The 25,511-nt window shown below is 41.5% G+C and overlaps 1 long non-coding RNA gene and 1 pseudogene across 4 annotated transcripts; one reads left to right on the top strand and one right to left on the bottom strand.

Annotated features, from left to right (window-relative positions):
* Window positions 1-800: 800 nt before the first annotated feature.
* On the bottom strand, window positions 801-2,079 carry LOC133917881 (uncharacterized; annotated as a pseudogene).
* A 13,147-nt stretch (window positions 2,080-15,226) lies between these two features.
* Window positions 15,227-24,891, top strand: LOC133918989 (uncharacterized). 4 transcript variants are annotated; one of them, XR_009909877.1, is made up of 10 exons: window positions 15,227-15,444; window positions 15,522-15,564; window positions 15,704-15,838; window positions 15,960-16,048; window positions 16,138-16,201; window positions 20,966-23,392; window positions 23,465-23,955; window positions 24,032-24,109; window positions 24,181-24,318; window positions 24,392-24,891. It is a non-coding gene; the product is annotated as an uncharacterized LOC133918989 (long non-coding RNA). The 4 variants fall into 4 exon arrangements; XR_009909875.1 differs by having other exon boundaries at window positions 15,704-16,048; window positions 20,966-23,018; window positions 23,114-23,392; window positions 24,392-24,890; XR_009909874.1 differs by having other exon boundaries at window positions 15,704-16,048.
* Window positions 24,892-25,511: the final 620 nt, after the last annotated feature.

The following is a 25,511-nucleotide window of genomic DNA, read 5'->3' as shown; positions in this document are numbered from 1 at the left end:
GTAGATGGAGCTTGCAATTTTCTCTTTCCGCCACATCTACCAGGTGCTTTAACCTGTCTCTACCTTACAGCGTGTAGCTTCGATGCCACATGCAGTGTGGGCCTGATGCGAAATAAAAAATATACAAGTCTTCGTAACCACAACTTCATCCCTCCCCTGCCTTCACACTAGAAAAATCTCCTTCTCCTTTGTTTTCTTCCCTTATCAGCAAAATTTCCCAAAATTGATCTTTGCACCTCCCACAAAATTAAGGTCCCTTTCCTGAAATCTTGGTCCCATATCACTCTCTCACACAGATCCGGTAGGAATTGGAAGGAGGCGCTGTGCGTGGTGCCTGGTGAAGGCCACTAGATGGGAATGAAATGCAGAGATGGCACCACGGTAAGGGCGCTGCCATGGAACGAACCAGATGGTGGAGGGCGCTGCCATGGGGACGAAGGAGGCGGAGTCCAGTGTCATGGGGAGGTGCCTAATGACCAGCTGAGGCACGTGTAGAGCACCATGAATGCGATTCCTTGGTGCTCCTCCCCTAGCCCATCAAGGTCATCGAGACTCGATACAGCCTGTGAAGAAGTAGCGCTTAGGTTTGTACTGATTCTTTTAGGGTTCTTAATAAGTAGTTTGATTTTTTTTTTATCGATTTGAGGTTTCAAATAGGACGATTCTTGCACCAATAATGAAATACATGAGATTAAATTGAATAAGTACAAACAAACAATGGAATGCATGAGATGAAAGTAGAAATATAAACTAATCCATTACACTTGGACCATTATAAAATGCACACAAACTAAATGCTGCTAAGCTTGATCTCCTCCATCACACGATGATGCTCCTCCAAATTTCTGCCATATATGCTCAACCAAGTCCTCCTTTAGATGACGATGCATATCTCAATCTTGAATATCTTCTTCTACCTGCAGTACCCTGAAAAATCCATAAATTAGCCCATGTCTGTATCCATCTAATGGTGCGGATGAGCTGTCCTGGCCATACTCGCTCTGCTAGTCGTGGTCATACCGAACTCTGTAAGAATCCCTTTCATCATTCACAATCATGTTATGCAATATAATACATGCATACATGATATTAGCAAGTGATCACATTTGCCACATGCATGCCGGGTTACACAAAATGGCAAAGCAAGATTGCAAAACACCAAATGCATGTTCGACGTATTTTCTTTCTCCTTCTTGATGTTTTGCAAACAATTTGTCTTTCTCACATTGGGGCAATGGGTTTGTTTTCACAAATATAGCCCACTCTGGATAAATACCATATGCTAGGTAGTATCCCATGCTGTACTCATTCCCATTGATAGTAAAATGAACCTCTGGAGCTCTTCCTTGCAGTACTTTACTTAACAAAGGTGACCGGTTTAGAACATTGATGTCATTGTTTGACCTGGGAATACCGAAAAATGCATGCCATATCCCAAAGGTCATGTGAGGCAACGGCTTCTAGCATGACGGTGGATACTCCTTTATCCCCATGGGTATACTACCCTTTCCATGCCACTGGACAATTTTTCCAATGCCAATGCATGCAATCTAGGCTTCCCAACATGCTAGGAAAACCACGAGCTTGACCTATATGAAGTAACCGTTGGATGTCTTCACTTGTGGGCCTTCTTAGATATTCTTGACCAAAATTTGCAAACACACCTTGGCAAAAATGGTTCATGCACTCAATAATTGTGGTTTCAGCTATTCGCAAATTCTCATCCCACAAATAAGCAGGTGTTCCATATGCCAACATCCGTACAACAACAGTGCATTTGTGCAAGAGTGAGAAGCCCACTTTCCCAAATGCATCGCTCCTTCGACGGAAATAGGGAGACCAATTACTAAGGGTCTGCACAATGTGTAGAAATAGGTGTCGTCTCATCCGATATCTTCGGCGAAACTAGACATCATTGTACACCATATTGTCGGAGAAGTAATCAGCTATCAATCGCTTGTTAGCAACTTCATGATCCCTTTCTATGTGCCTTCTAGGAAAACTGCGATGCTGATTAGACATACCTCTCTGATGTGCCTCAACCTGAGCTCGAATTTGTGCCTCGATCTTAGCTTCCATTAGATCATTGATGAAATCCCAAAAGAAATCTTGGATGTTACCAACCTAATCTTCAGGGACATTAGTCTGGGAGTTTGGTTCCATTGTTTGCTGGATGAAATAGTATAGTGGAAAATATGTTTAGAAGAGGTCTGGGCATGGTGAACTGAATCCTCTATGTACAGAGGGGAGTTTCCAACGGCTAGCTCTTAACTACCCTATTAAATATTTTCCCAATAGCTAACTCTGAACTGCTCTATTAAATGTGTCCTAGTAAATGCAATCTAATGCATGAATTTAGGAAAAAGACAGAAATGTTCATTCCATACAATTCACATACATAATCATCAACAGAATAAGTAGTAAAGTACAAATTAAGTTGGAGACTGGATACCTACTTCTAGCAACACAATAAGTAGTAAAGTACAAATTAAGCTTCTCAAAGAAAAAGCTCTCCAGCTAAGTAAGCCACCACTTGTTCATGTCATGCCTTGGCAATTTCATCAAAATCTAAAGTATCTTTATCAATTACCCATAGGTACTTTTCCAGTTTTCCATTCTTTGCCTTATCTTTCTCAGCTGTAGCCATTTCTTTGTCACCTTCAGCTTGAGTTCAGCTTGAACAAGTGCGGCATCAGCCATTTTTTCTGCAACAATCGACTTCCGCATTTGAAGTTCATTGAATTGCTACAAATTTTCATCTGTAAAGCTGCTGCCTTCTGAAAATTGCGACTTCCCTTTCATTTTGCCCTTCCTTTTGGCTTTCACTAACTTTTGTCCCTGTGGTCTAGGAGTATCAGTGTCTTGAGTTGAACAAATGTAATCTCTTGATTCATTTAGCCTAGCTCTCTTGTGCATTTCTTCAAGTGGGAAAGTTTTACCCCATTAGTTTGGTCTTTCACTTGTCTCCACCAATGTTCAAAGGGAAATGGTCTTTTCTTTTTCGCAACTGACATGTACTTTGTACGAACTTTCTCCATGAGCTAATCTTCAGATTGGCCGCTAGCATAAGTGGACTTAAGCTCACATAAAGTTTGGGGACCTTTGTGTAAAAATAGAGGGGCCTATTTGAAGTTATGGAAAAGTTTAGGGACTGATTTGTAAAAAATGATAGGGTCTTTTGTGAAAATGGGAAAGCTCAGGGGCCTATTTGCAAAATTGCCAATTATTGGGATTCCTTGAATTATTTTTTTACTAGAAATTGAGAATTATTTAGTGGCTTGCTGACTGGCTAGATTTGGTGGTGTGGCTAACTGACAAGGATGACACATGAGTGGATTTGTTGACATGGCATAAGATGTGGCAGAGTGACATGGCAAAGCTACATGACTAGATTAAAGTGGACACATGGCAACCACATGTTGGTAGATGAAGGGGTAAGGGACAAATCTAATCCGGGCGCTCGAACCTAGATCATATGGATGAGAGAGAGAGAGAGAGCAGAGGCTAGGCAACCGACCGGAGTGGAAGAGATGGCAGCTGGAGCTTGGGATGCAGCGGAGCATCGCCGGAGTTAGATGAAAATCTCGTCGCCGGCTTCGGATATCACCAACGAGTGGAGGAAAGGCAAGAGAGGGAGTCGGTGAATCCGTTTGAAGGCTCACCTCGAGCGAAGTGGCACCAGAAGGTGGTCGGCGATGGAGGAGATGGCAGGGACACATGGATCTCGTCGACAGGGTAGCTTCGGTGGCCAAAGAGCAAAGATGAGGGCACATGTGTTCTTAGGAGGCCTTGGTGGAGCTGTGGGCGAGCATGTGAATGCCGGCATGACTCCATCAGCTGGATCGACGAGTTTAACCAGAATTCGACAATGGCGGCGATGGCGCATCAGATCTTCGACGTCTCGACAAGATAGGATTAGAAGGCAGCGGTCTGCGGAGGTATGAGATTGGGAGGGGCTCTTGGTTGCTTAAGTAGGTGAAGGCAAAGAGTCTGAAGCACGTACTCCTAGAAAGGAGGTGGCAGTGCGATCGAGTCGGATTCGGCGGCAGGAGACCGTGAGGAAGATGATGGCTTGGGGGCCCACATGGCGGCGACAAAAGGCGGAGGCGTCTTGGCACGAGGTTCCATCTGGCTAGCGGTGACGTGTGCGCAGGGCCAAGCACGCGCACGTGGCCCAAGGAGATGGGGTGCGAGCTGGCCTGAGCCAGTCTGAGCGGGAGAGAGGAGAGAGGGGATGTCCAGTTGGGCTAGCGGGCCAGAAGAGAGATGTGGGCCGGTTTAGGGTTTAGAGTTTTTCTTTTATTTTGAGAAGTTCCAAAAGAGAAATAAAGCAATAAAATTCAAATAAATAGAAAATAAAGCCCACGAACTCTTGGAAAAAATCACCAATCTTTTGAAAATATTTAGAATCCAAATAAAATATTTTGGTGGAGCTTATGAAAACATTTTGGTATTTTGAAAATTAGATTTAATACAATTGAATTTAAATAAGTCCAAAGGAGCTCAAATAAAATCCAACAAAATCCAAATAAAACATATATGCCTATTTTCAGCATGAATGCATTCAAACAAATAATAATCCTAATTCAAATTTTAATTTGAATTTAGAAATTAGGACTTCTCCTATTCTAATTGTTCAACTATAATCAAATCTTGAATTTTTTTAGAAATTGGAGAAATCTGAAAGTCAGGGTGTGACACTCATTAGTGACGGGTGACCTCAAAGCTCATCACTAATGAGTGAGTCATTAGTGACGAGTAGAGAGGACACACTCATTAGTGACGGGTTACCTAATGGTTAACTCATTAGTGGCGGGCCTTTAGGTGACTATTCACTAATGACTGGTCAGATCCTGAGTCATTGTTGGTCATGTAAAAAATTCATAACTTTTTTATACTAACTCAGATGGGAAAAAAATTTATATAAAAATTATAGCACTCGATGAGGTCTACAATTTTGTACTTGATCACCTTTTTATTTGAAGCTATATAGATGCACAAATAAATATATAAAGACTGTCAAAGGAACTACACACAGTGCCACAAACTAAAGTGCTAGATCTAGTGTAAAACTAATAGGGATCATTGAAAAAGACACATATGGTTGCAAAGTTGGAAATTGCAAATTTAAATATTTTTATCGTGATTGGTAACTCGGATTGATGAAACGTCTGCGCAGCACTAACTTTCATATGTAGCACTACGTCTCCAAAATTTTTTAGGTAAATCGGAGAAGGTCAATTTTTGATGAAAAACTTTAGAGATCCTATCAAGGGTCTTCCGAGCCTTTTTTAGGGTCAAAAAAGGTATAGGTCTAAAGACATGTATTTTTTCGGATCCGTCTCCTCGTTTGCTTCAAAAGTATAGGTCAAACGTCAAAATCAGACTCCGTATGCAAAGGTTATGGTTGTTTTACTAAACACTGCACAGGTTGAACACAAGCTTTTTCATATGGAGTCGGATAGCGACAAACTTTATAAGAATATTATAGAACTCGGCGAGATCTAAGACCTTTGACAAAGAAGGTTAAAAGATAAAATATCCGGTTTCTAGCATAACTACGTGATAGAAGAGGTGGTAAGGTGGCTACACGTGAGAGGAGGAGGTCACGGGTTCGATTCCTATGGAACGCAAACTTGAAAATAATGTGAAAAAAGCGTGGCTTATGAGGCATATGGGATGAGCCTGCATTGGTATGGCTCGGGTGAAAAAAAATATTTTTTTGACTTTTTTTATCAAAAAATACAAAAAATGTTCATCAATCATTAGTGACGGGTCAAGATTACAATCCGTCACTCAGTCAATAGTGACGGGTCACGGTTACGACCCGTCACTAATAATTGAACATTAGTGACGGGTCACGGTTATAACCCATCACTAATGACCTCATTAGTGACAGGTCATCACCCGTTACTAATGACCTATCATTAGTGACACGATAAGAGTGATGTGTATAGGACCCGTCACTAATGACTTTTTGCATGTAGTGATTTTTGCATTGTGCTGTTCTTCTTCTTTGCTCTTTAGGTGTATGCTTGTTGTATTAATCTACAACTTCCTTCCAATAGCGCTCATACTTCTTTGAATTGCCCTGAACTGGATCATGTTAATTTTTTAACCAAGAACTTACTAGTCGTAGGTTCTTCTCTTCAGTCCAAAGTTGACGCCCTGCTTTCTTTTCATTATCATCTGAGCTGCTCTCACTCTCCCCTACAATCTGAATTATAGGACTTTGGGGTGTTGGCTACGCTCTGGACACTGGAGAAGCTGAAGCAATCGGGCTGCTCTCATCAGCTCGTGAACTGCTGCCTCCACTAGCTCCAAAGAAAGCCATCGATCCAACTGTAGATGATGGACCGTTGGCTGCAAAGGCACCAAGCACTCCCCGTGGGTAGTTTCCAATACTGAGACCTCCATGATAGCTTGCTGATGTGGAAGAGAAGTGTTGATAGCTTGATTGGCCTCCAAAGGGATTGAAATTGTGTGGGTAACCATGGAAATTTGGGGGCATTTGTGGGGTGGATACTTCATTGTATAGTGGTGTGGATGGAAATTGAGCTGGTGTTGCAGGTTTGGATCAGAACTAGTGTTAGAGGAGTTGAGCAAATTTATCCATGTCTATATGACGTAGCTATATGTTCTTCACTGGTTGTATGAATTTATATAGGAGTTTTATGAGATAACAGTCTCTTGTGCTGTATGAACGTTGATGAGTAAATGAGGCCAACAACCATTCTTCGGATGTTAGCAAAGAAATCATTTTATATTCAGTTGGCAGCGATACATGTAGTTGCTCCGGTGCTGACTTTTTTTTTCAAGCACCAACACCTGCAGTGGTGGGCTTTGGTGCTTGCTAGGAAATATTCCTTCGAGCACCGTTCTGAGGCTCACGCTGTGGCTGCTCTTATGGTTGGGGGAGGGGTGCTAAGTGAGTGGAGTCACATCGCATGCAAAGGTCATGCAGAATGTTCGACGCAATGCAATAAACAAGTCAGGCTGAGGTGGTCACCTTATCCTTGCTATGTTTAGCGTCTGATGTTGCAGTGACTCAGCAGCCATGATTCAATGATCGATATTTTGCTAGCTAGTCGTCTTCCATCAATCTGTCCTGATCGGGAGGGTTGATACCTTATCTGCCAGATCGATCCGCTGCCATTGCGTGCACATGTCGCCTGGAGTCCGGTTGGAGGCGATAAAGGAAATGATCCAGCTCTGATTCATCGTGGTTGTGCTTTTTTTTTTTTTTTACTTAAAGAGCTATTGAAATCCTTACTATTTAGTTTAAATTTAAACTGAGTCGTATTATTTTTAAAAGTCCCCCTTCTGAATAGGAAGTAGCATAGAACACTAGATGAAACTAAGATTTATTTAGAGTAAAATATACCAGCGGTCCTTAAACTTATTCTACAATATCATTTCAGTCCCTATACTCTTAAAATAGATATCTAATCCTTAAACTTGTTAAGTGTGTTACTTGAGTTTGAATCTCCCTAATAACATTTAGCAATATAGTACTAACGAGGGAGAGAGAGGGTGCTCCAATTTGGAAGGCGTTGAGGGCGATAGAGCAAGAGAAACGCTTAGTATTTTTATTTCTAATTATGAATAATTATTGAGTAGATCTAATTTGTTAAATAAAGAGTATGAAGAGCTTACGACTAAATTTGAATGTATTGAATATCAAACTAAGGTATATTTGAAGCAATATATCTTTCCCTTTAATTTTAAGTATAAGGTAGATGTTTCCACTTCTTGTGAGGATTTAATTGATTTAATTAGCCCACCCTTTTATAATGAGACATTAATTAAGAATGTTGTTGTAGAATCATCTAATGAACTTATTGCACAAGAGAATAATGAGCTCAAGCAAGAAGTGAAGAAGTTCAAGGAAAACTTGGCAAGATTAATGAGCAAAATACATGTCCAACCTCTCCAAGATAATCGTGATAGCATGATGAACAAGCTTACGGAGGAGTTCACCGTGACATACATCAAGTGCCATCAAGAATACCACAAGTCCTTCCAATACAAGCAAGTTAAGAAGTAGACTAAGGAGAAAAAGAACATGATGAACCTCTCCAAAAAGACCTCCAACATCTACACCAAACTCAACTATAAGAACAAGACCAAGATCAGCTACTACAAGCTCAAGAAGATGAACAATGAAAAAGTAGTTACACATATTGTTGGGAGAAAGGATTGGAGGTGGAACCCATTTCAGTGTCTAAAGAAGTCATCACCAACATGAAGGGCACCAATCGGTTTGGGTTCCAAAGAAGACTTGAAGTTCATAAGTCGGCTCAGGGATTTAGAAACTTGGCTCACAAGATGAAGTGAAGGTTTAAGCAAAGAAGCCAAGTATACAAGATTGGATATATTGATAAATATCATGATCATCATTTATACCCAAATTTTCATCTAAAAGTAAACAAGACAAATGTACTTAGATGTTAAATTCTCTAAATTGATGAATTCATTTACCTTTTCTAGGATGGCATGATCTCAATTTAATTTATTGCAATACCTAGTGTAGGTTTTTCATATGGTAGTTTGCTTACATTCCTCTCTTTCTTATAAGAAATCTACATGGTTTATTAGTTGTAGATTTCTTATATGACACTAGTCTACAATTGGTATTCTTTATATGCCATGAACAAATCTATAGGGTATCCTTATGATTGTTATCAATAACCAATGAATATCTCTTGCAAATATTCAATATTTATCTGCATATATTTAGGGGGAGTATATCATATGGGTTGTGATTTTGAGACAAACATATATTTCAAGTAATATCTTTTATAGTCTCATGGAGTGATTAACAAGTCTCCGAAGGTACGCAATGCTTAAATGCTTTAATTGGTATCATTTTTAATTCATTCTACATTTAAGCTACCTCCATGCATGATATGGCTTACACTTTCTACCTCTACTTATTGTCTAGTTATGTATGTATTACTACTTTTCTACAAGTGGTATTCACAAGTGGATCTCATTATATGTATGCACATATATAGGGAGAGTTTAGATTATATCATGCGAGTTTCATGAATTATGATTCTTGTTTGTTTTTTCAATTGACATCAATACCTCCTATACTTTTCAATTGATACCAATTATTCCTTATAATTCTTCATAAGTAGTATCATTCATATGGATCATGTTTTATAAATCTCTCTTCCAAATGCTTGAGTGTTTTCCCTTGAGTTGAACATGTGCTTGTAGTCTTTTTGAGATTATTGGCAAATGGGAGAATTTTGCGACCAAAGCAAGATGCAAGATGCAAGTACTATCTTGAGTAGATTGTTAATAATGGGGGATGCATCTCGAGTTGACAAAGGTGAAGAAACTCTTACATTAGTCAATTAAAGGAGAAAGTGGCAATAGAGAAAAAGGAAGAACTATCTACATGGCAACCACAACAAAAAGGAGACATAATGTTGAGGGAGATATAATATTGGTAAAAACATGGTTGTCCTTACAATTGGTATCATAATTTGTTCTTACCATGCATCTAAGCAAAGAGGTATGGTCTTTTGAACTTTTGAAATTATGCATTTTCTTAATTAGTATCATTTGCCTCTTACTTTGATTGTGTTGTCATCAATCACCAAAAACGGGGGAGATTGTAGCGAAAATAGCCATATTAGGTTATGATTGTGATTTTAGTGATTAATGATAACATAGTCATTGGAACTAACATGTTTGTCAATAATATATATTATTAGGTCTCATAGATGCAATATATGGAGAAGCCACCAAAGTCTGAACAAAGTTTGGACTGAATTAAGCAAGTCTCAAGAAAAATGACCTCACTAGATGGTCTGGTGCTCAGGACTTTGTACACACCAGACTATTCCTCCAGGGTGTGTTATACTCACCGGATTGTCCGGTGATAGGAACAGAGGCACACCAGAGTATTTAATAGAATGATTGATCTTTGAAGGAAACTGAAGTTAAGTACATTGGATGATCCGGTGTTAGAAGAGTAAGTACACAAGAGCATTTAACAGAAGTTGTTCAAATGAGGGAAGGAAAGATTTCAACACATCAGATGATCTTGTGATGAAGAAGCCAACACACTGGAGTATTTTCCAGGAAGATGTCAAAGCAGATGAAGGTCAACACGCCAGAAAGTCCGATAATCAGAGAGTTTACACACTAGACTAATTGCACAGAGAAGAAGTGGCTCAGCTTGGCGCAAGACAACATACCAGATAGTCTGGTGATGGAAAGAAAGGATACACTGGGCAATCCGGTATTCAGAATGTATTTGAGTGTGGTTCTAATGGCTAGTAACCACTGATGTACACACCGAATGGTCTGGTGTTTGTACTACTGTTGTCACCGGATCATCCAATGTTCACAGTAAAGCTGATCCGTTGGTGCAACGACTAATTGGCCGGTTTGAGTCTATATATACCCACCCACTCGGTCATTTGAAGGTGCTAGAGTCCAGATAACCTCATACAGATCTGAGAAGACATCCAAGCTATCTAAGTATTTAAAGTGTTCATACAAGGCAATTAATCATAAGATTAGAGAGTGATTAGTGCTTATACGCCTAGAGAGAAATGTTACTAGGTGCTGCAACCTAGAGAGTAGATCAAGGAGTGATCCAACCGTGTATCGAGAGGTATGCCAGCGCCTTGGAGTCTTGGTAACTCACCGGTAACTTGTTGATCCTCCGACTTGGTGTGGAGCGATGACAAGAAGATTGTACGGGGACGTGGAGACTCTTGTCTTTGTGACTAAAGCTCTGAAGTAAAGACGACGTATAAGTGATCGGAAGAGAGGTTAGTGATGAGACCTAGTCTTGGTGGCTTGGTGTCTCATCGTGCTTGAGGCCTTGCCTTGGTATCTCAAGAGCCGTGACCGGAAGAGACTTTACGACCGAGAACATATCCTTTGTGGAGCTTCAACATGGACTAGGGGTGGCTTGTGTGCCATCAATACCACAAGATAAAAATCACTTGTGCCATGTTTGGCTCTCTACCTTATTTACGTTTCCACATTTACATACATGTAATTTACCTTGCTAGAGTAGGTTGCAATCCTCTTGAGCAGTAGAGTAGACACACTAGATAAACCTAGAGCACATTTAGATAGAAATTAAGATAGATTTATCTTGTGAAGTTTTTAAAGCCATTAGTTTTTAAGTGTCCTAATTCACCCCTTTTAGAATATCACCGTTCCTCACATGCATTCAACGACTCATAGCTGTTTTCAACCTCACACCTGCGCCCATCCCGCTCCGACATGCCCCCACCTCCCACCTGCCCATAGCCGTCTCCGACGGTGTTCCTGCAACCGGATCCACGCTTGCCACCCTACCATGCTAACCACTCCATTTTGTGCTCCCTCGCCGCCAACCCCGTCCACCGCCCGCCTGCCGCCCGTAGCATCGCACCACCACCATCACCTCACCACACCAGTAAGCTGCGGCCTACCACTGGTCCAGCAACCACCCCCATGCTCCCTCTAAGTCTCACACCTCGAACCACCCATCTCGAAAACCCCCTTTTCTAATCCGGCGACGACCTATGCCTGAGATGTAGGAAGCGTGCATTTTTTATACTAGTACCATGCCTATGCATTACAACAGATTGGTTCATAAATCTTGGCCACAATATTGTTTACTTCCTACACAAACAAAACAAAACATGATACTTTATTTTAAACAATAGGTAAGTGTCCATGCATTGCAAGTGTCCATGTGTTATAACGGAGATTAAAATTTCGGTCTATCCCAATAAAAGAGACAACATGTAGGCAATATTGGTGCTTAGCCAACGGACACCACTATAAACAAGCTATCAAAACTTCATTCTAACATATAGGCAATAAGCTCTTTCACTCATACCATTCCTATTAATTTTCAATAGTCATACACTTTCCTACAATTGAATCAATAACTGGCTACCACGTACAAATACTTAGAGATATCACATAAATAGCTGACCAGCTCATCACGAGAAAGGACATAACCATGAGTGCTCTACAATTGGAAACCCAACAACCATTGCCACGGTTTTAGAAATGATATTCCCCCATTCAAAGGACCATCGTCTATCGATAGTTGCAATATCTCCCTTACAACAAAGTTTCTTGAAATATGAATCATCTTTTCCAGTACTAAATAGTAGAAGTGCACCTATGCATGGTTCTTGCCAAACGTTGATGCAATTGCTGCACCCTAGAATGCAAAGAAAGAAAGAAACAATTCAAATAGTGCTACCCTTCGTGGCTTAATCATATAATTCAAATAAATTAGTTTCTATGATACAGATAAACACATCAAATCAAAATGAAGAAATTACTATCCATGATCACTTGACTGCACATTGGTGTCTCCCTGCTGGATCTCAGTGTCAAGAACAAGTGCATGTACTTCAATTCAAATTTAATTTCTAGTTCTATGATGGCACTACCAAGCTATGAGCTGCAAGCCTGCAACATTCAGTAGCACACACTACTGTTACCTGAAAATGCTTAGACGTCAAAATAAGCTACTGCAAAGTACACATGAATTAAACGTTTGTAGGGACATCTGCTAAGCCCAACTAATGAACAAACCAGACCTAATGCTTTGGTAATTGTTTCAAGGCATGAACTCACCATAGCCCAAGCCAATCTAATTACAGGAACTGATAAAATGAATTGTGCAAATAATAACCAGCAAACCAGAACTAAAATATTTTTTCTACCTAAGGCCCAAAATCATGAAAGCTAGGTATTCTAATGTAATTAATCTGCATTAAGGTTTTCGTCACTAACTCTTGCTTGAACCACAATAAGCTTCTCATATGTTGACCTAACAAAGTGGACTTAAGCTCACATGACCAGAGACAAAAACAAACAAACATTTTCTGTAGCTAGGATCTCATAGAAGTATATATGTCCCATTTTCTGTAGTGACCATAAATTTTGTGTTGGCGTGCATTCAAACAAATTTCATTATAGGGAACATACTCGAAGTGGAGCAAAAAGAATCAAAATAACACTCAAAAAAGTATATTGATCAGCATAATGTTGGAGAACTTGTATCTCAACCATGTCATGAAACAATCAATCACCGGTCATATGGGACAAATCATATCATCGATTATTGAAAAGCCACTACAAAAATAACAAAACATAACTAGTGAACAAAAATCAGTCGGTAGAGGACTCACCTTGTGGTTGACAAATAGGATCTCCTATTAGTGCTCACTCCACGATGACTTATCACCATTATGGACTGACACAAGCAAAAAGAATCATATGCCAAAAACATTTTGCCTCTGGTGTTGTTTATTACAAATTATAGCCATGAAAGCAATCACATAAAGCATGTTATTTAAAATGCAATTAGTACATATAGAAAAAAGAAATTGCGGGCAACACTTACTGAGAATCATATTATATGCCAATCCTTAAAGAAAATGGAAGTGAATTTTCTTGATATATTCAGTTGAGGCAAGCACAGCTATAACTTGTGCTCTAGCAAGTTAATAGTTGTGCCTCATTGAAATCATGCCAACACCGGTTGCAGTTCAGATCCACAATTGTCACATGTATATGCAAAAGATAATTGTTTTTCAAGTTCATTTTGAATCAATCGATTTGCTATCTAAATTATGAAACAGAGACAAACAGACAAAAAAATCACAACACTTCAAGATGCATTCGATCAAAATAGCAGTGCAACCTTAAATTAGTTAAAAATCAATATGGTGAGTTGTACCTTTATGGAGAGGAGAGGAGAACCACAGCAAGCTAGGCAACATGTTCATATGACGAACATAGATGTTTGTTTGTAGACAAATATATGACCCTTGCCAATTCAACAATTGAACATAGATTTTTGTTTACTTTGCCACAAACAAAACCCAAAATAATTTACAGTCAATCTTATGAACAGTGGCACACACCCAATATACAAAATCTGAGAACTAACTATCTCAAAGACCAACAAGAATAAAGGAACCGACAGTGATGGAGGACCTCAGTTGTTTCACACCCTATCATTATATGGAGGCAGTAATATCTCCATGCATGCAAACCGACATTGCATATCTATAGAAATCTCATTGTAAGCAATCCACCAAGCAGGGAACACATCGCAAGAGATGGAGCACCAAGTAAAAAACACACAAACGCATGAGTCTAAATCTGTGGAGAAGTTTTTTTTGTTGGAAAAACATATCACCTAGCAGTAGGGGCTGAGTCTAGTGTACTACCTGCGCGAGCAGCATCACATGAACTAGATGGATACCGGTGAGAGAGTCACCATCCTCCGGATGGAGTGAAGGCCCTTTCCTAGAGATTTGGCAGCCGCCACTACTTTGGATCCTGCACCACACATACCAAAATCCACCCAAGGAGAAGATGAAGTCATGGGGATGCATCGCGGATCGATCGGCTCGCGAAATGGGGAATAAATGCAGAGAATTTGCACATAGTACCTCGAATCAATTGGATTCGTGAAGGATCTATTGGATTCAGTGGTAACCTCCACGGCGGCCACCCTTGGCCTCGCCCTCGCTGGGAACGAGTGGGCCATTATTCCTTTCCCCTTAGTGGAGAAAGGGCAGAAGGAGGCAAGGCGGCGGCATAGCGGCTTAGGGGCGTCATGGTTGTGCGCGCGGGTGGATGTGATGCTACAGGAGAAGCGCCGCTACCGCCTTGGATCCTGCACCATGCACACCACTGTGGATCCTCTGCCTGGTCACAGCTTCGGGTTCAATCAAGGTGCCCCACATCGAAGGCCACAAGCTGGCGGTGGGGTAGCGAGATCGTGGAGGACAGAGAGAGTGCAGAAGAGCAGGATCTGAGAGGAGAGGAGGAGGATGGAGGAAGGTTGCGGTTGTTGGGGTGGTCACGCGAGTGGGATTGGATCGGGGAGGGGGGTCAGAGGGAGAGGGAGAGGGAAGGAACCGAAGGGGAGCTAGTGGGACATGCGGAGATGAGAGCGGAGGGAGGGACCATCTGTCAGAGTTCGAGGAGGAGGTGTCAGAACGTCTTGTCTGGTGTGGAAATTACTACGAATTTTTTAAGTATTAGAGATATTTGTTAACAGGCTATTGTCGCTTTTCCGTCCTTAAGCTTCCAATATTTTGGTCCGACGTTGTAGTTAAAACACACAAACCGTTAGATCTGGTAGCCACATCAGAATCATCCATACTTTGATGCCCAAGCATATATAATCACCTATCCAAAACCCTAGCCACCAAAGCCTCTTTCTTGTTCCCTTATCTCCTCATCCGATCCAAAATTCCAAACCAGCAGATCCCAGCTTGTTCTGCTCCATGGATGGCTCGCACAGATCCTTGTGGCACGCCTCATCCAATCCCCACCTCTCTGCACGCAGCAGCGCCACCGCCGCCTGCCTACTTTAATCCTGGGGTCGATCTGCTGTAGTTGCCGTCGCGCACCCGCTGCAGTCTCCATCTGTTCTTCCAGGTAACAGGAATATCTTCGAATAGGCCTTAATCCTTCTGTTCCTAAACTAATCCCTTCTTATGTTTGCTATTTTTCAGGCTACGTTACTGTCCGTGGCACATTCAATAGTCCTATGTAAATGTACTCCCGATTTCAATCCCTTCTTTTTTATTATTTCCTATGGATGTACCATACTGTCCTTTTTCTTTTCACTGATCAATTGATCAATAGTATTCAAATCCTAGTGTTCTAATCTTCTCGACTGTTTTTCTGGATTCAGATTTGTTGTCTCGAACGGGGTCTGATTTGGAGCTGCAAAGGTTCTAGAGTTCTGACAATATGGAAAAGTGGAGACAACAGATGGATTTACTTTTCATTCCTTGTCACTACCACAGAAACAATGAAAATAGATGGGGTGAGAGACAGTTTTCTAAAATATATCACTGATAAAATATTTAAACATATTTACTAAACAGACATGTCTATAAAATAACCGACTGTCTGGGTGTGTCACTCCATCTGTTTCTATCATATAGACACAGACAAAATGTCTCCCCCCACTAAAACAACGAAGTTCATCCATCTACTTGTCTCCCTTGTTGTCATCTGATCTCCTTCCATAATGGTGAGTTTAAGATCTTATTCAGATGATTTTATTTTTTTACTTGATCTGCTTGGTTTGTTGAGATTGTTTGACGATCTACTCTTTGCTAGGGTTTGATTTTGTGAAAGAGGTTCGAGACTTGGGCGATGAATCAATGTTTAGATCTACACTGAGGTGAGTTTGAATTGCATCGTGATTTTTTATGCATTATGCATTGAGTGTTGTTGTTATGTGTCCCAGATCTACAATAGAATATGTCTTTGTTCACTGCTGTCAAACGCGGGGAGGATATGGTTGTTGCTAGGCTTGCTTCCACTATAAGGATGCTTGACGTCGATTTTGGTCCTGTAAAACATATATTCTTTGTTGCTGTGAAGGGCACCACAGTGGACCCAATTTATGATGTGAATCGTATTTTTATGTCTTTTATTCCTAATAGAAATTTCTCTATTGGTGTTTGTCACAATGGAGATATTTTGCATGATTTGCAAAACTGATTTGAACCACTACTAAAAAAACCCCTTCACTGTCGGCTCATAAAGGGGTTTCATTACCGGTTTTGGAGCCGGCAGTGGGCAATGGGCAGTGATAGTCCCTTACTATCACTGTCGGCCTGGGTTATCACTGCTGTTTGAAGGCTTCTGCCGACAGTGATAGTCGACTATCACTGCCTGTTGAAGGCTTCAGCAGACAGTGATAGTCGGGTACTGAATCGATCTTTTTGGGGCCGGAAAAATTGAAAAAAAAAATATTTTTTGCACTCGAGGAATCCTCACACTCGCGCAAGTCACAAGTCACGCGATTTTTCGCGCTAAATACGCGCGCGTGCGGTTCGTGGCACTCGAACCCGGAACCTCTCAGCTCGCGCAATACGTCCTTACCATCCCACCACAAAAGTACTAGTGATAACATTAGCATATGCAATCCTTTTGACATATTCTGTCTGAAACTTCAAATGATTATTTAGATATCTAAATGACATCAAATGAAAAGGTTTTCAACTACAAAGTTATAGATCTCGTCGAGGGCTACAATTTTTTTATATAAAGTTTATCCCCATCCAACTTCGTATGAAAAAGTTATAAATTTTTTAGAATAAGCTGTCATCCACTATTATTGCCGGCTCGTGGCTAGAGCCGGCAGTGATAGTGGATTTTCACTGTCTGTTGTTTTCAAATGGTCTTTTAGTGCTTGTCCTTGATACGAACCGGTAGTGATATTCCATCACTGCCGGCTCGTAAGAAACCGGCAGTGATGGGCCGGCATATAATCCTATTTCTATAGTAGTGAACTGTCATCTCTTACTTAACAAGGGAAAGAGATTTGGAAGCAATGTTGTTTGGTTCTGACGCATAACTGAGTTAGTTAGGATGGTGCCTGATCCTAATGATAGCGAGAAGATGTATGAAGACAGTTCTTTTCTTGAGATTGTGGTGAAATACAGGCATGTTGAAGCTCAATCCTTCAAGACCTATTAATGATTCATGTTGCGTATATGTTTATATTCCGAACCATGTTATGATGTCATTTCTATGTTTAATAATGTTGTGAACCATGTTTCAAACCATGTTCTTTTGTTAATTAATTTAAATGTGATGTATATGCCTGTGCAATATATATGCATGTGATGTTTTTATATGAATTTGCATGTGATGCTTGTGATGTATGTCATATCATAAGGGTAACCAAGAACCAAAATAGGTTCTCGGGAGGGAAATAGTCACACAGATAGTTTTTCAGTAAAATGCACCTATGACACTTTATATAGATAGGTTTCTTTAAGATCCGTATGTAAGATTTGCAAAACTGATATGTGTAGCTATGTTACAGACTTAGGTTTTATTTAGACCCACCTATGTGTATCTCTGTTACTAATGAACACTATTAGGAAAAGGCATATCAGTGTCGGTTAAAATATGGCTTTAGTGCCGTTTTTTCAAGGGGCACTCTTTACTCGGTACAGATAGTTGGAGACTATCAGTGCAGGTTGCCCACCAGGCACTATTGCCATTTTCAAGGAATAAAAAAAATGGAGAATTGGCAACGGTGGGAGCAGCATCCGAGTCGGTTTGGGATCGAGCCGGCTCGGATGCCGCTCCCACCGCCGCACCTGTCGCCGCTCCGCCACCGCCACTACTGCCACCGCCGCTCCCACGTTGCCACCGCACACTGAGCCCACCGCTCCCCCACCGCCACTGCCACGGCTCAAACCCGCCGCTCCCCCGCCACCATTGCCACCGTCGCTCCGCCACCGCCACTACCGCCACCACATACACCGAGCTCAAACCCACCACATACACCGAGATCCACATAAAAATTGCATTCCAAAAATCAAAACAAAACCAAGCCAATCGAGTGCCCATAGCAAGTGTAGCAAAAGCCAATCATGCTGCCCGCACACATCGACTCCAGCGTCACCATGCTCCGCCGGCTCCGCTCCATCACGCTTTCCAACGCCTAAGTCGTCAATGATCTGGCTTGGGTGCCAACCTCATCCACCTTGGACTAGCCTCTTGCTCCCCACCACTATTGGTGCATAGATCTCGCAAGGGGTGGAGTTGTGCTGGTGGGGGAGGCTGGGAGGAGGAGGCCAGTGAGGGGATGAGGGATAGGGAGGCTAGTGGGGGAGGAGGTGGAGGACGATGACACGAAAACAGATAAGGTGGAGAGAGAGAGAAAATGTGAGTGAGAGATGGAGGGGATTGAACGTGGTGTGAGCCATGAGGGGAAGAGATAAACGTGAGCAGATGTGAGCGGTGTGAGCCCGAAGTCAATTCTATAAAAATTTTGGGTCCGATTCACACATCCGTGCTAGTTCAAATTAAAGACTGGCACTGATAATAACTTATATGTACTGGTTGTTTTTTAAAACCGGCACTGATAATAACTTATATGTACTGGTTGTTTTTTAAAACCGGTACTGATACTATTTTTCTTACAAACCGGCATTGATAATCACATCAGTACTGATATTTGCTAAACCGGCATAGATGAGGCGTCACTTATGACTAGTTCTGTAGTAGTGGAAGTTGTAGTCGTCTGCAATAAACTCGATATCATAGACACTTTTACAGAGACAGAACCCATACCCCTTTATGATAGGGTTTAACATCCGTCCGTGATATCTTATTCTGAGATAGTATATGCTAGATTGTATATGTAATATGTAGTGTGATTATTTATTTATAATGTATGTAACTCCTGCAAAATGTTTTTTGCTTCGTCCAATGCACAAGTTTTCTTGATGAAGCCTAATCATATATTCATATTTATGAGTGATTACCGACCTTCCTTCGATTCTCTTTTGAACATTTGCAGAGGTTGTACTTGTACATGAAAAATTTCATAACTAAAATTAAACAGTAACACACTGGAGTAAAAGTATTTTCAGTTCTAAAATATTTAAACAAAATGCACAGATGATAATGTTTTAAATCAAGAACATAATGGCGGAGAGTGTACCCATTAGTCGGGCATTGGATGAGTGACCATTCTCTCCATTAGCGTGGTCAGGTAATGACCGAGGGTGCACCATCGGTAATCAAGTGGCCAACGGTATCGTTGTCGATGGTTAACCGTTCTAATGCCCGACAGTTAAATTAGGATCCTAGTAGTGATTAGAGGTAAAAGGTGTGTCTTTTTATTTTTTGTTCTTTTTTCTAATACATGTAATAAATTTATTTTTATATAAAATCATGATTTTATGCTTTTTATATTGATTCAACATCTAAAAGACTTGATTCAACAATTTGAGAGAACTTGTCCAACAATTTGGAATGGCATGTTCACCATTTATATGTGATTTTGTTGGAACAACATTATATGTACTCAACATTTTTAAAAACTTGATTCATCAATTTATAAAATCTAATTCAACATTTTGGAAAAACTACTTCAACATTTTATGTGTGATTGTTGAAACAATATATCAGAAACATTGAAATATTACATTCAAATTGTTGACATAGTATACTTGAAATGTTGATTTTTTAAAAAATAAAAATATTCCTATTGGATCTGATTTGTTGCTTTAATTCTAAACAATACCACAGTTCAAACGGATTCAAAAGTGTGTAAACGGTTTAAGAGAAAATCATGTTTAAAGATTAAAATCCAAACCATTCTCCACCGTCCATCCCCACACGACACCTATCCAGCCCACTCCTCACACCAGCCCACCACTCTCCACCCTCATACATCTTGGTTGTTGGTCCTCCAAAGCTGACCAGTTTGAGGGCTGGAACCGGTGAGTTTTTTTATTTATATATTTTCTAATATTAATATTTAAATAAATAGACACATGATGACAATATTTCAAATGGTGGTAAGGATGACAATGTGGCAGCAAAACCTCTTACCGCTCTATCAGAGGGCGATTAGTTCTTACCACCCTCTGAGAGGACAAGTAGGCCCCACCCTCTAGCTCACCAACCGTACCGCCCCTTACCACCTACTAAGAGAGCGGATAACCCACCTTGCCGCCCTCTCAAGGGGTGGTTAGCCTTGCACCTGCGTGGCCCCCACTGTCCACACACTATAAAATGACTGAAAATCAGCCAAAATAGCTATTTAAATCTAGAAAAAAAGGAAGAGAGGGGGAGGAAAGGGAGATAGCATGGCAAGCTCTACTATTTTTGATCTGCGGATTTTGGATCTCGGTTTTCGGTAAATTTTCTAGACTTCTATTTTTATTAGTGGGGTTGGTTTGTTTGCTTAGGAGAAATATTGATTGTAGTGAACTAAACGTATTGTTAGGTGATCATCGGTTATGGTAATGTTGTCAAAGTTTTGATAATCAGAAGTATAGTTTTCTGGTATTAACATTGGATATATTTTTGGATATTTCTAGGGATGTCCGATAAGCTATATTTTCAGATATATTATGGTGAAAATCAGATTGGTTATGGTTCTAATAGTGTAGATCTCTCTGAATTTCAGCATATCATCAAGGGAGTTAGTAGAACCAATGAGAGGACCATAGTGGGTGTGTGCAAGTGGCTGATGCACATTTTCAACTGGATCCCCAGCAACATGATCTTAAGATGAGAGCTGTGCTAAGCCATGCTACTTAGGGGTACTTAGGGGAGCTCATCCCAATTAATGCGACATCTACTTGGAGGCAGTATGTAGATATAGCATGTGAACGTGGTCTCCCTCTTGTGCTGTTAGCTAAGGCGTACCAAAAGGATCTAACAGAGATAAATATTGGGGACGCAGTAGCAGGAATAAGTCAAATATTGGTGGATGAAGCAGACCCGATAACTGTGGGGGATGAGTAAGATGTTGGGGATGTGCAAGAGATGCAACCGAGGGGTGTAGCCGATGAGGGGAGCAAATCCCTAGCATAATTGAAGAGATGGAGAGGGAGGATCGGGAGCTAGAGGAAGCCATTGCCAATGAGGATTCATCTGATGAGGAGGGAAATGCTTCTGTTCCTGCAGAGTGGAGGAATCATAAATTTTCAAAGCTGGTGGTCCATTAGGTTTATCGGACACCTTGGAAATATCATGAGAATGAGGTGTTCCAGAGTGCTATGTACCCTAGTAAGGAGGCTATTATTGATGCAATGAAATTATGGTCGTTGTTTCTTTGGTGGTAGTTCAAGGTTGTGAAGCTGAGCAAAAGGGAGTATGACGTTAAGTGTTTGGAACTTGATTATCCGTGGCAGGTGCACGCATTCAGCAGGAAATGAGTTGACCACTGAGAGTGCTCAATAGTTAGGGAGCATAACTGTCACATTGAGGAAATAGAGTTCTCCCATCAAAACTTGTCATCTGCTTTTGTTGCCAATGTTGTGTAGGAAGAGATTATGGACAATCTAAAGTATGAGCCACGATCAATAATCTGTGCTATTGAGGAAAGGTTCTAGTGCACAATAAACTATGCCAAGGCATGGAGGGAAAAATAGAAGGCTATTGAGATGAGGTTTGGGACATACGAAGATTCATATGACAATTTACCATGTAAACTAGCCATAATATATGCGAGACACTCTAGAAGTTACTTTGACATTAAGCATTACCCCTCGAGTGAGAAGCCTAGAAAGCGAGTATTGTAGCATGTTTTCTTTGCATTTGCGGCAACCATCAAGGCATTTAGGCACTATCATCCCATCATTTGCTTGGATAGGACGTTCATCACTGGAAAGTAAAAAGGACAGATATTATCTGTAATTGGGGTACACGAGAATAACCAAGTCATGCCATTGGGGTTTGCTTTCATGGAGAGCGAGAACAGGGAGAGCTGGTATTGGTTCCTTGAGCGGGTTAAGCATGCTATTGTTCTGGACCGGCTTGATGTATGTTTGATTCATGATACACATGAAGGATTATTGCATGCTTTGCTAGATATTGAATACGGCAGTGCTCCATGGTGAGATGGCTCCGACATTACAGGACATAGCCTACTTTTTAGGCTTACCTTGTGCCAGAGCCGCCGTTGGAGTTGTCAACATGGATGCAGTTTTGGATGAACGTCATGCTCACACAGTTCGCTCCTGTTCAACGTACGAACAATGCACCTGCCTACATGCCCGAGTTCCTGTCAGATCCATGAGGGTCCACGAAGAAGTGGATATTTTACTCATCATCATTTGCATTACTTCAAGCCTGCATACATGCACCCAGACGCCGGTGTGTACTTGATTTGGTTGTTCGGCTAGGTTATGTTCACCAGCAGCCAAGTCCACCTAGTGTTGAGGACCCTTATTCCGTATGTGAGGGGGGTCGCAGATGCGGAGCCCAATGGTATCCCCTAGTTGAGCTAGGCCTCCGCTGTTCTGGCGGTGACGTATCAGGCCTTGTGCGATGCGTGCACGAAGAAGGAACCACATTCGATATCTGCTGGGTGCCCACTACTGTTGCAGTTATGGTCGTACGAGCGATTCACGATCGATTGACCCATTGTGGACCACTCCCCGTACCCTAAGGAATAGTACAAGGAACACGAGGAGGACGGGCCCACCATGGGCTTGTTATGGTGTCGACGTCGGGTACGTAAGAAACATAGCTCTTCTTCACTTGACACATGTTTTAAGTTTGGTTTCTTACTATCTTTTTTCCACAACTGCACTGGGCGTACGAGCAGGCCCACAACACGTACAAGCAGTTTAGGTCGCAGTTCAACCGTTTGTGTCCAAAGGACGTGGTCTGGACCCCCCTATAGGCACTTGATGATACAAGCCCGTGCACCTTTCGGTCTATCTTTGTTGTGCAGCCGCAATGATAACTAGTAGCTTACAAAGAAGCTGTTCGTCATCGACATCTACGTCGAGGAGTACTCACCCCACCGCATGATGAGGCAATTTGAACACTTCCAGGCATTCCCCCTCATCAACGTCCGCACGGTTTCGGGCCATGTTCACAGGTAACTAAAATTAAATATATAATCCATAGCATTCATCTCATTTATAGTCTATCTAATGTGGTTTACTTGCAGGTATACACGTAAGGGCCAACCGGGTGGCAACCTCTAGGCAGATCGCTTGGCACCATACATCTCGGCGTGGCCCATGCCCTTGAGGATTTCATCGAGGAGCCTCATCCTTTTGTCGACCCGGCTTCAAGGAGTAGTACATGGGCCACCTACACCCCCAGATACTATTCGACCGCACATCGCTTTGACTAAAGAGGCCTACCTGGGCCATTAGGATGAGAATGCTGCACGCGGTTGGAACCATGGAGCGCCTCAGGCAAGGGATTCAGCTTAGTGCGAAGGATGTAGCGGGATTTGTCAAGCGGGTTTTTGATAAGATCATGCGGGCTCTGAAACTTACCTCATGTCGATCCACCGCAAACGTCACCAGTTCTCCTCCAAGTCCAACAGGGTCCATGCAGAGTCATCCAGGAGGTCTGATGTGCAACTACCTCCACCGGCACCAGCATCCACACCGCCACCTTGACTACGGCCTCCAAGGCCAGACACAATAGGTACGCATTATTCATATGCACGACGGTTAGCGATATTCTTTTGTTACTAATGCATTACTTTTAAAAAATATATTAGGTGCACCTACACACTTATCGACGCTGACACCTAGACCATGACCACTGCCGACACCTTCACTATTCGAATGCCTCTCAGGTAATGGGCATCAATATATTGTTGCATTTAGTATATTCAATAGTATATCTAATATAACCATCTGTCTACAGGTTACTACGATGATGAATCTGGGATGTCTTCATCTGCACCTCGAGCGTTCGCACCTCCACCGTTTGGACCTCCATCGGTCACACCCTACTTAGGCACTCATGCATGGCTGTCTGCTACTGCACCTGCATACCATACAGGTACAACATTGCATTTTATACTAATACATTCATTTCCAGATTTACTATATCTAATAAATTCATGTGTTCGTAGGCCCCTCGAGTGATTATGCATGGACGATGGTAGCACCATCGTAGTCGTCATACCCAAGTCAAGAGGATGAGCCTGCATCAAACCTCCCGTTAGACCTTGTGAGGGACTTCTTCGGGGGCACATCGGACTACGATATCATCATGCGGTCCTGGTTGCTCAGTGCTCCACTATCGACACAGCAAACTCAGTAGGAGGCCTCGACACATGTGATTGCTATGAGGCTTACCAGTCAGGTTTGTCAATAGGACACCCTGACCTACTCTAGGAGCTACGTGAGGGCGAACCAGCGGCAGTGGCTGTGAGACCATGATGGTGGGAACGGGAGATGGCAGCGGGGGAGACAGCAATAGGATTTTACCTTTACTTTTGTAACTTACATGCTTGTTTAATAATGCATCTTCGATTCGTGAACTACTCTTACATATTCGGATGTGTCTACTTTCTATGTACTACTTACCATGTCATTAATGCATTTCTAAATCACATGTGACCACAAATTAGTGGCTTCTCAGATATGGACGAAACCACCTTTTCTGAGCGATGTGACCGCATGCTGCCACCTTTTATAAGCGATGTGACTACATGCTACCAACTACTCAGCATCCACTGACCCCTTGCTTCAGGTTGGCATCGAATGCATTCACTATACACTTTAGTGCATACAGACAGAGTACTTCATCTCCACCACACGACTCGATTTTAAGCATTAAATGACAACTCCCTACTGCTTGCACAACATTTCTGTCGTGACCCACACTTTAGACACGAAGTGACCACATGACTAAGTTTTAAGCATGAAATGACAACACATTTGTCATGAGTCAGGCTTTAGACACATTGTAGTTACCACACGACACAGCTTTAACGATGAAATAACAATACCTCTGTCCTAATCTCAGGCTTTAGATACGCCATAAATAACTCCATCCTCATCTATGGATAGACCACTCCTTTCATTGGTGCACTTATACTTCTTCATTAAACATGTATTATTCATTTTAATGTCGTAGTCATCCCTACTATGTCTTATTCGCTATATTATTAATTAATTATTTTTAATTTATTTACTATTTGTCAAATAATTATGGCATATAATTTTATTTATTAGTTATTTCTTAAG

Source organism: Phragmites australis, chromosome 5, assembly GCF_958298935.1.
Source record: "Phragmites australis chromosome 5, lpPhrAust1.1, whole genome shotgun sequence".
Taxonomy (NCBI): Eukaryota; Viridiplantae; Streptophyta; class Magnoliopsida; order Poales; family Poaceae; genus Phragmites; species Phragmites australis.
The sequence above is the reverse complement of the archived record's forward strand: the minus strand, read 5'-3'. Positions and strand labels throughout refer to the sequence as shown.